The 11,604-nt window shown below is 36.4% G+C and overlaps 1 non-coding gene across 1 annotated transcript; it reads right to left on the bottom strand.

Moving 5' to 3' along the window:
- Positions 1–8,105: 8,105 nt before the first annotated feature.
- LOC126002552 (small nucleolar RNA SNORA51) lies at positions 8,106–8,238 on the bottom strand. Its single transcript, XR_007493240.1, has one exon. It is a non-coding gene; the product is annotated as a small nucleolar RNA SNORA51 (small nucleolar RNA).
- Positions 8,239–11,604: the final 3,366 nt, after the last annotated feature.

An 11,604-nucleotide genomic window follows, 5' to 3' on the forward strand; every position in this document is an offset into this window, starting at 1 on the left:
TTTCATGCAGAAGGTCATCGGTTCGAATCCCGGCATCCCATATGGTCCCCCGTGCCTGCCAGGAGCAATTTCTGACCATGGAGCCAGGAGTAACCCCTGAGCACTGCCGGGTGTGATCCAAAAACCAAAAAAAAAAAAAAAAAAGTGTAATGAGCTACATGCAGCTCAAGAGCCACAGCTTGCCAACCACTGCATTAGAGACTCAATGCCCCCAACATCATTCATGAGTTAAGTAATTTTTTTGTTTTTTGTTTCGAACCGCACCCAGCAGCATTCAGGAGTTACTCCTGGCTCTGCCCTCAGAAATTGCTCCTGACAGGCTCAGGGGACTATGTGGGATTCCTGGAATAGAACCACTGTCCTTCGTGGGTAAGCTGCATGCAAGGCAAATGCCCTACCACTGTACTATCTCTCTGACCCAAGTGATTTATATTTTTTGCTTCTCTCAGTGGGACCCAACAAGGGTGATGCTAAGGCTGGCAGTCTAGACTCTAGTAATAAATAGAATAAAGGCTTCAACAATTCAGCAAGAAATATAGTCTGGGCACGTGGATTTAAAGGAAGTGAGTCTTTTCTTCAAAGACCATTGTTCAATATCAATACCTGCTATTCATATTAACATGCAAGAATGTAAGTCTGCTCTCCTTCCTGGGAGCCGGGAGTCTAGCAGGAGGAGGTTTGGCAGGCCCCCGCCATGCCGGAGGCCTGCTTGGCCAGGCCTAGGGGGGGTGCGGGACTTAGGTAACCCCAGCACCCCTCTGCCGCCTTGCTCCAGATCTCCAGGGCTTCCCCGGGCCACACGCCTGGGCAAGCCGGTGAGTTGGGTCCCTTGGTGGAGCTTGAAGGTACCCTAGGCCTTCCCCCACCATCCATGCGGCTCCTTAGGGAGGGTCCGGGTGGGGCTCTGAGCTTCTGGTCTCCAAGCTTCTTGAAGGATCTCTCCTTCCTGGGAGCCGGGAGTTTAGCAGGAGGAGGTTTGGCTGGCACTGGTAATCTCTGTCCAGTCTACATTTTCAAAATCGCACAAGAAACATTAATAGTACTCTCACAAGAAACATTAATAGTACTCTCACAAGAAACATTAATAGTACTCTCACAAGAAACATTAATAGTACTCTCACAAGAAACATTAATAGTACTCTCACAAGAAACATTAATAGTACTCTCACAAGAAGCATTAATAGTACTCTCACAAGAAACATTAATAGTACTCTCACAAGAAACATTAATAGTACTCTCACAAGAAACATTAATAGTAGTCTCACAAGAAACATTAATAGTACTCTCACAAGAAACATTTATAGGACTCTCACAAGAAACATTAATAGTACTCTCACAAGAAACATTAATAGTACTCTCACAAGAAACATTAATAGGACTCTCACAAGAAGCATTAATAGTACTCTCACAAGAAACATTAATAGTACTCTCACAAGAAACATTAATAGTACTCTCACAAGAAACATTAATAGTACTCTCACAAGAAGCATTAATAGTACTCTCACAAGAAACATTAATAGTACTCTCACAAGAAACATTAATAGTACTCTCACAAGAAACATTAATAGTACTCTCACAAGAAACATTAATAGTACTCTCACAAGAAGCATTAATAGTACTCTCACAAGAAACATTAATAGTACTCTCACAAGAAACATTAATAGTACTCTCACAAGGAACATTAATAGTACTCTCACAAGAAACATTAATAGTACTCTCACAAGGAACATTAATAGTACTCTCACAAGAAACATTAATAGTACTCTCACAAGAAACATTAATAGTACTCTCACAAGAAGCATTAATAGTACTCTCACAAGAAACATTAATAGTACTCTCACAAGAAGCATTTATAGTACTCTCACAAGAAACATTAATAGTACTCTCACAAGAAGCATTTATAGTACTCTCACAAGAAACATTAATAGTACTCTCACAAGAAACATTAATAGTACTCTCACAAGAAACATTAATAGTACTCTCACAAGAAACATTAATAGTACTCTCACAAGAAATATTAATAGTACTCTCACAAGAAACATTTATAGTACTCTCACAAGAAACATTAATAGTACTCTCACAAGAAACATTAATAGTACTCTCACAAGAAACATTAATAGTACTCTCACAAGAAACATTAATAGTACTCTCACAAGAAACATTAATAGTACTCTCACAAGAAACATTTATAGTACTCTCACAAGAAACATTAATAGTACTCTCACAAGAAACATTAATAGTACTCTCACAAGAAGCATTAATAGTACTCTCACAAGAAACATTAATAGTACTCTCACAAGAAACATTAATAGTACTCTCACAAGAAACATTAATAGTACTCTCACAAGAAACATTAATAGTACTCTCACAAGAAACATTAATAGTACTCTCACAAGAAACATTAATAGTACTCTCACAAGAAACATTTATAGTACTCTCACAAGAAGCATTAATAGTACTCTCACAAGAAACATTAATAGTACTCTCACAAGAAATATTAATAGTACTCTCACAAGAAACATTTATAGTACTCTCACAAGAAACATTAATAGTACTCTCACAAGAAGCATTAATAGTACTCTCACAAGAAACATTAATAGTACTCTCACAAGAAACATTTATAGTACTCTCACAAGAAACATTAATAGTACTCTCACAAGAAACATTAATAGTACTCTCACAAGAAACATTAATAGTACTCTCACAAGAAACATTAATAGTACTCTCACAAGAAGCATTAATAGTACTCTCACAAGAAGCATTAATAGTACTCTCACAAGAAACATTAATAGTACTCTCACAAGAAACATTAATAGTACTCTCACAAGAAACATTTATAGTACTCTCACAAGAAACATTAATAGTACTCTCACAAGAAACATTAATAGTACTCTCACAAGAAACATTAATAGTACTCTCACAAGAAACATTAATAGTACTCTCACAAGAAACATTAATAGTACTCTCACAAGAAACATTAATAGTACTCTCACAAGAAACATTTATAGTACTCTCACAAGAAACATTAATAGTACTCTCACAAGAAACATTAATAGTACTCTCACAAGAAACATTAATAGTACTCTCACAAGAAGCATTAATAGTACTCTCACAAGAAACATTAATAGTACTCTCACAAGAAACATTAATAGTACTCTCACAAGAAACATTAATAGTACTCTCACAAGAAACATTAATAGTACTCTCACAAGAAACATTAATAGTACTCTCACAAGAAACATTAATAGTACTCTCACAAGAAACATTAATAGTACTCTCACAAGAAACATTAATAGTACTCTCACAAGAAGCATTAATAGTACTCTCACAAGAAACATTAATAGTACTCTCACAAGAAACATTAATAGTACTCTCACAAGAAACATTAATAGTACTCTCACAAGAAACATTAATAGTACTCTCACAAGAAACATTAATAGTACTCTCACAAGAAACATTAATAGTACTCTCACAAGAAACATTTATAGTACTCTCACAAGAAGCATTAATAGTACTCTCACAAGAAACATTAATAGTACTCTCACAAGAAACATTAATAGTACTCTCACAAGAAACATTTATAGTACTCTCACAAGAAACATTAATAGTACTCTCACAAGAAACATTAATAGTACTCTCACAAGAAACATTAATAGTACTCTCACAAGAAACATTAATAGTACTCTCACAAGAAGCATTAATAGTACTCTCACAAGAAACATTAATAGTACTCTCACAAGAAGCATTAATAGTACTCTCACAAGAAACATTAATAGTACTCTCACAAGAAACATTAATAGTACTCTCACAAGAAACATTAATAGTACTCTCACAAGAAACATTAATAGTACTCTCACAAGAAACATTAATAGTACTCTCACAAGAAGCATTAATAGTACTCTCACAAGAAACATTAATAGTACTCTCACAAGAAACATTTATAGTACTCTCACAAGAAACATTAATAGTACTCTCACAAGAAACATTAATAGTACTCTCACAAGAAACATTTATAGTACTCTCACAAGAAACATTAATAGTACTCTCACAAGAAACATTAATAGTACTCTCACAAGAAGCATTAATAGTACTCTCACAAGAAACATTAATAGTACTCTCACAAGAAACATTAATAGTACTCTCACAAGAAACATTAATAGTACTCTCACAAGAAACATTAATAGTACTCTCACAAGAAACATTAATAGTACTCTCACAAGAAGCATTAATAGTACTCTCACAAGAAACATTAATAGTACTCTCACAAGAAACATTAATAGTACTCTCACAAGAAACATTAATAGTACTCTCACAAGAAACATTTATAGTACTCTCACAAGAAACATTAATAGTACTCTCACAAGAAACATTAATAGTACTCTCACAAGAAACATTAATAGTACTCTCACAAGAAACATTAATAGTACTCTCACAAGAAGCATTAATAGTACTCTCACAAGAAACATTAATAGTACTCTCACAAGAAGCATTAATAGTACTCTCACAAGAAACATTAATAGTACTCTCACAAGAAACATTTATAGTACTGTCACAAGAAACATTAATAGTACTCTCACAAGAAACATTAATAGTACTCTCACAAGAAACATTAATAGTACTCTCACAAGAAACATTAATAGTACTCTCACAAGAAACATTAATAGTACTCTCACAAGAAACATTTATAGTACTCTCACAAGAAACATTAATAGTACTCTCACAAGAAACATTAATAGTACTCTCACAAGAAACATTAATAGTACTCTCACAAGAAACATTAATAGTACTCTCACAAGAAGCATTAATAGTACTCTCACAAGAAACATTAATAGTACTCTCACAAGAAACTGTAATAGTACTCTCACAAGAAACTTTAATAGTACTCACTATCATTGAATTATGTTTTTATGTATGCAGAATGTCTATTTTTTACTCTGCCCTTTTGCATACCCCTTCATAAGTTCATATTTCTCTTTAACTTCTTTAACTCCTATCATCATTACTCCTTTTATACCCTTTCTAACTTAAGTACTGTTGAGTCCTAAGTCACAGACCAAAGTGGTGCCCTAGAGTTAACACCCACCCAACTATTTTAAAAGGCATAAAAAGGACACATATCTTTTCAACATTTTATGGGTGTTTTCTTTGACGGCTATAACTTTTGCTAAATACTTTCTTATACAGTGATGATCCCCCCCCATGTTTTTTATCTTCTCTTTGTGAACTGCTCAATTTGGAATTTGGTGTGAAAGAATCCCTCAGTTTAATACTTATGTTTGAACCAAGTCATGGGTCTTGTTGGAAATGTTCTAATGCCCCCATATATATGATAGCACCACGTGGCTTTATATCTTGTTTGCGTAGGCACACTAACATGGAAAAATACTATACATACCAATAAGTTCTTATCTAATAAAAATCTTGTAGTGCAATGAGACCTTACACCCAGAACATTGACATAAAGACCTGACACAGGCCTCAGAAGAATGGACATTCTCCATTCACCCCTTGATCTACAGAAGACATTTACAAAACATCCAAGGTTGTATATAACATCACCTGGTGGCATTCCTGTACCAGGAAAGACCCTACAGCTGCTCTGACATCTACTCAAAAGAAACACCCCTTAACACTGAGAAGACAACAAGAACAAAGACCTGCTTACTGGACAGGGCTTGCTGTATTGCCCCTTAATTGTGAGGTTTGTCTATAACATCACCTGGAAGCAATCCTCTACCACGGAAGACCCTACCACTGCTCAGACATCGTCCTGCTCAAAAGAGACTTCCCTTAACACTGAGAAGACTTAACAACAACAACCTGCTTACAGGAAAGGGCTCCCTGCATTGCCCTTTCATGGTGAGGTGAAACGAGAAGGCACTCCACATCATGACTTCAATGTAGGACATGCAGATTCCAGAATCTTTAATACAGAAACATGAGACCAACAACAGAGACTGTGTGAAAAGTGTGTTGGCACTACAGACAAAGTCTTGGATCGAACGATAACTTTCCTGAGGCCTAGAGCTGGTCTTATGCCAGGAAACTTCAGGGGTAGGATCTCTTTGTGTTTAGGCCAAGGTTATTCCTTTCCATGCCTCTCATATTTTGGTGGGCCTATGCAAACAACAATTGCCACTCTAACACCGTTTTTACTGTGCTCCTTTGACTCTAATCCTTAAAACGCACCCACTTAAAATTTGAGGTTAACTTAAGCTAATATGCATGTACATGGAAATGTAAAAAATACTATGCCTCTAATGTTTAAGGAGTTACGTAAGTTGGATGGCTTTAGATTGCCTTGTGTGCTGTTAAGAAATATTATAATGTGCTACAATCTGGAGACTTGAGGGACAAAGTAATTGCACATGGATTCTGTTTCATTTATCTTAACTTTCTTTGGTGAAAGTTCAAAGTTAAGATATCAGCAAGGGGACTTCTTCTGATAATTATGTTATGGGTGATTGTCCTTCCACTGTAACTTTACCTTGTCCTCTTTCTTTGCATCCTTTGTTCTCATAATTCAAAATAAAAAAATTATAAATAAAAAAAAAAAAGAATGTAAGTCTAAGAGAAATATAGAAACAGGAAATGCCTTACACTGTTTTCCAAAAGGAGGTAAGAAATTAAAGTTTTAGTGCTAGGTCTTATTAAAGGAAGCACTTGTACCAAGAAAATTATCAAACAGAAAATTAGCCTCTTTCTCTGTCATTTCCATCTAAACTCTGAACTAGATTATTAAATTCTCTTTCTTAGGCCCAACCAACATGGCGGAGGGCTGAAGAGATAATAAAACAGGTTAGTTGCTGCCTCATCTGAAGCTGAACCAGATTCAATTCTGAGACTCACCATGATCCCTGAAACCCCACTAGAAATGATTCCTTAGCACAGAGCAAGGAGTAAGCCCTGAGGACTGTTGGATGTGTCCCCAAAATGAGCAAACTGACAAAATAAATTAAACAAAATTAAAATAAATTTAATTTAACAAAATAAATAAAATAATTTAATAAAATAAATTAAAAAATCAAATAAACAAATACATAAATATTTATTCTAAATAATCAGTTATGAAGGTACAATGGCTGCCAATGGGGTAAGTGTCAAATTGTGGTCTGAAATGATTCTTTGAAAGTACACTATGGGTGAAAGGGGCAGTTCTCCTGTTCTCATGAGGCATGTCTTGGCTGTCAAATAACTAAGTTATCCTAGAGTCTGGAGTCAGTCTTAAGCCAGAGTACTTCATGGGTAAGGTCTCCCTGTTCATAGGCCAAAGGTTTTTCCTTTCCATTTCTCCCATATTTTGCTCTGCCTGTGCAAACAACAACTCACACACACACACACACACACACACACACACACACACACACACACATTGTTTTTAGTGTATTCTTGTATCTCCTAGCTTAGAAGGAAGGGGGGCTTACTAAACCCTCTTCTAGTGTAATAAAACTTTACTGGATATACAATAATTTTCATGAATATACTTGTTAATGAATTTTTCTTTCTTTTTTCCATATTATTATTATATGTTTTAGTTTTTCTCTATTTTTAATAATTTCACTTTCTGTCATCCTGAAACAAATGTATTATGATCAGTTATGACAACTATGTGATACATTTTCTTTAAATAAATTAATTAAAAAATAATTAAGTTAACATTCAATAGATTAAAAAGGGAAAAATAAAGACAAAAATTTACCAACAAAATGAGATAGAATGAGGACTGGACTTCACTTCTCATTCCAAGAAGCCCTATCTGTAAGCTCCTTCAAGAACTTGCCCCAATCAGAGTTAATCAGGTTTATTGATTACAAACTTCCCCATCAAAAGGAATTTCCAAGCTCTGGGCTTTTCGCAAATTGTCCACTATAAACTATGCCCAACCTTCCAGGGGTGGAAGCAATTAGCAATTCCTCTATCTTCAGCCACATACCATTGATCTTCACTAGGCAGATTCCACCAACAGTGCTAGGTGTGACAGTATTCCCTAATAATGGGGACCAGCAACCTTGTGCAATTTCTGAAGCCAAGTGCCAAGTTTCTGGCATTGAACAAGGGAGTTGCTGGCTTAGAAATATGCTTTCTTTCTTTTTTCTTTTTTTTTTTTTTGTCCCCCAATTCACAATACAGACCAGGCATAGGGCCTGGGTTGAGGTGTATATGGGTTGCATTTACTGTACCTTCTATTTCTATACAGTCAGTGTAAAGAACACAGCCTGTGGTAAGAATTGGGAGGCCTTATCTTTTATTTTCTTCTTTTATATATATATATATTTCACCTGTGCAACATTCCCATGACCAATATCCCAAGTGTCCTTCCTCCCCACCCCATACTGGCCTGTACTCTAGACAGGCTTTCTACTTCCCTCATTCAGTCACATTTTGTTATGATAGTTCTCAATGTAATTATTTCTGTGACTGCACTAAATGATCCCTGTGGTGAGCTTCATGTCGGGAGCTGGACCCTCCAGTCCTCCTCTATTTTGTCTCTGGCAATCATTACACAAATGTTTTTCATTTTTCTCAAAACCCATAGATGAGTGAGACCATTCTGTGTTTATCTCTCTCCCTCTGACTTATTTCATTCAGCACAATAGATTCTATGTACATCCATGTTTAGGAAAATTTCATGACTTCATCTCTTCTGATGGCTGCATAATATTTCATTGTGTATATGTACCATAGTTTCTTTAACCATTCATCTATTGAGGGGCATCAAGGCTGTTTCCACAGTCTGGCTATTGTAAATAATGCTGCAATGTGATGGGGTTCATTGGTTAGAAAGAATGTGCGGCCGCGAAGCGAATGCTCTTCTGCTGCCTCTAGTTGACAGTTTTTTGGGGGTGCGCTCCCTAGGCCTCTGAGGAGACCTTCAGGTATTCAGAAACACAGGCAGACAGGCACAGGAGAAGTTTCCCTTGAAGTCCTCAGAGTGAACAAAGGCTCAGCAAGCAGAGCCTCTGCAAGGCCAGAGAGCTCAGCTTATTGGACAGTGACCCCCACAGCCAGAATTCAAAATGCAGTTTTTGCGGGGTGCGCTCCCTAGCTCTCTGAGGAGACCTTCAGGTATTCAGAAACACAGGCAGACAGGCACGGGAGAGGTTTCCCTTGAAGTCCTTAGAGTGAACAAAGGCACAGCAGGGCGGAGCCTCCGCAGGCCAGAGAGTTCAGCTAATTGGTCGGCTACCCCCACAGCCAGAATTTACTCACTGGGCAGCTTCAAAATGCAGTTTTTTGGGGGTGCGCTTCCTAGGCCTCTGAGGAGACCTTCAGGTATTCAGAAACACAGGCAGACAGGCACAGGAGAGGTTTCCCTTGAAGTCCTCAGAGTCAGGGGTGTGTTTTTTATAATTGAGACCCAACTAAAAACATGTTTGTAATTATGGTGCTTAAATAAATATATTATTTAATTAAAAAAATAAAAGAAAATGAAAGGATTCTTTTCTCATAAGATTATGAGTAATCGTATTGGAAGTTTACATTAATGTTATAACTGTTGTGCACATATCTGGTTTGATTTGTTTTAGCCATATTGTTTGTTTTTAGATATTACTCTGGGCTCTGTGCTCAGTGATCGTTCCTGGTAGTGCTCCAGGGATAAAATGTGGTCCCTAACCCATATCTGTTATCTTTATCTAATCTATATCTGTTACATGCAAGACAAGAACATTTCCCTGTAATAAGTGCATAAATTTGTTTTGCTTGAGTGACTGATGCCAAGAGACTAGTAAGGATAAATTAACATATTTGATTACTAGAATTGCTACCTAATAATGTTAGAATGTTTTTTTAAATTTTCAGATCAAATATATAACTATGTTTCACAATGATTGTGTTGGTGGTATGTCACTAGGTAATAAACTGTATACAACACACTTTTTTGCATGCCGTGTATTTAGTAAATGCTCAGTAAATGTTAGTTTCTACTGTTATACATTATAAACAAAATATGTGTATATTATGAATTTGTGATAGATGTTAATACAGCTATGCACAATGTAGCTACATGATTTATATTGAATACATAGTACATTTTTCAAATGTTTTTTAAATATTTCAAAATTTTTAGAAATCATATATTTTCAAATTAGAAAATTATCCATTAATATAATTGCTTTTACATTTTAAAAAAGAGCTATATTTATATATTTGCCTGTGTGTTATTCTTTAGAATCCAGGAGTCTAACTCTGAGTCCTCATCAAAGGTGAAACTGGAAGAAGGTTACTTTGAAGGAAGTTCAGGCTGTATAGATCTGCTGTCTTACTTGAATAGAAGAGTAAAAAATTCAGTCTTGGAAAGATCAACTGAGCACTGAATCTTATTAGCTAACACAATTGCTTTATCAGGTCTTTACCATTCATACCACCAAAAATGAAGAAAAGTAAGGTTTTCCATGAAAGCAGAAATATCATTCACTGTCATTGATCCTGAGAAAGGAAGATACCAGAAAATATAAAACGAGAACGTAGAAGATGAAACCAAAACTAGGTCAAAATATTACAAACTGGCCTCAGTTGGTATGCCTATCTCTCTCTCTCTCTCTCTCTCTCTCTCTCTCTCTCTCTCTCTCTCTCTCTCTCACACACACACACACACACACACACACACACACACACACACACTGGATTCTAACTGATATATCTAAAGCCTCTAGTTAAGAGGTGCATAGAGTTACAAGCTTCCCTCCCTACAAAATAAACAAAAAAGGCCTTCTGCACCACTCTCCACTCTCACCTCAAAATCCTTTCCAATGCTCAAATGAAAGTTCCTCTCCTCCATAAGTCCTTGATCGACCCCACATTTAGAAGTAATTCCTTCCACTTCTAGAATTTCAAAGTCTTTTAGCACTACCCAAGAGCAGATCTCTTTTCATCTTTAGGATTTTGAGGGGAGATTATAGGGTAGAGGGGAGTTGGGCCACACCCAGAAGTATTCACGGTCTATTCCTGCTCTGTACTCAAGAGTTATCTCTGGCAGTGCTTAAGGGACCATATGTGATGCAGAGATTCAACCAGAGCCTGCTGCATGTATGGCAAGCACTTTAATCCCTGTCCTATCTCTTTGGCCCTCATTTTGTATTTTAGGTATTGATAACTTTATTGTATCTCACACCTCTGCTTCACAACTCCCACTTCCAGACTTTGATTATATTCCTTATCTTTGTTTCCCTAAACACACACACACACACACACACACACACACACGAATTCAAAAGACTAAAGTGAACTGTGGTCCTCAAAATAAACAGAAGGTGTCTTCATTAACCAGGATATCCACTACAAGGCTACTGGAACATTTCTAAAGAACAGAAAAGTCCAACTATTCATAGGCTCAGAATCATTTACTTTGAACAGTTTGCTTTCTGACTCCTTCCACACTTCCTCAGAGATTTCCCCACACTTTTCCCAGGGCAAAAATTAATAAGAAGGAACTGGAATGATGGTACAGCAGATAGGGTGTTTGCATTGCATGTGACCAAGATTCAATCCGCAGCATCCCACGAGCACTTCCATGAGAGATTTTTGAGTGAGACTGAGGAATCTCCAGATGTGACAAAAAAAATTCACAAAGAAAATATAGATCAGTATATATTTTTCCCCAAG

The sequence above is a fragment of the Suncus etruscus genome, chromosome 2 (genome assembly GCF_024139225.1).
Source record: "Suncus etruscus isolate mSunEtr1 chromosome 2, mSunEtr1.pri.cur, whole genome shotgun sequence".
In the NCBI taxonomy this organism is placed as follows: domain Eukaryota; kingdom Metazoa; phylum Chordata; class Mammalia; order Eulipotyphla; family Soricidae; genus Suncus; species Suncus etruscus.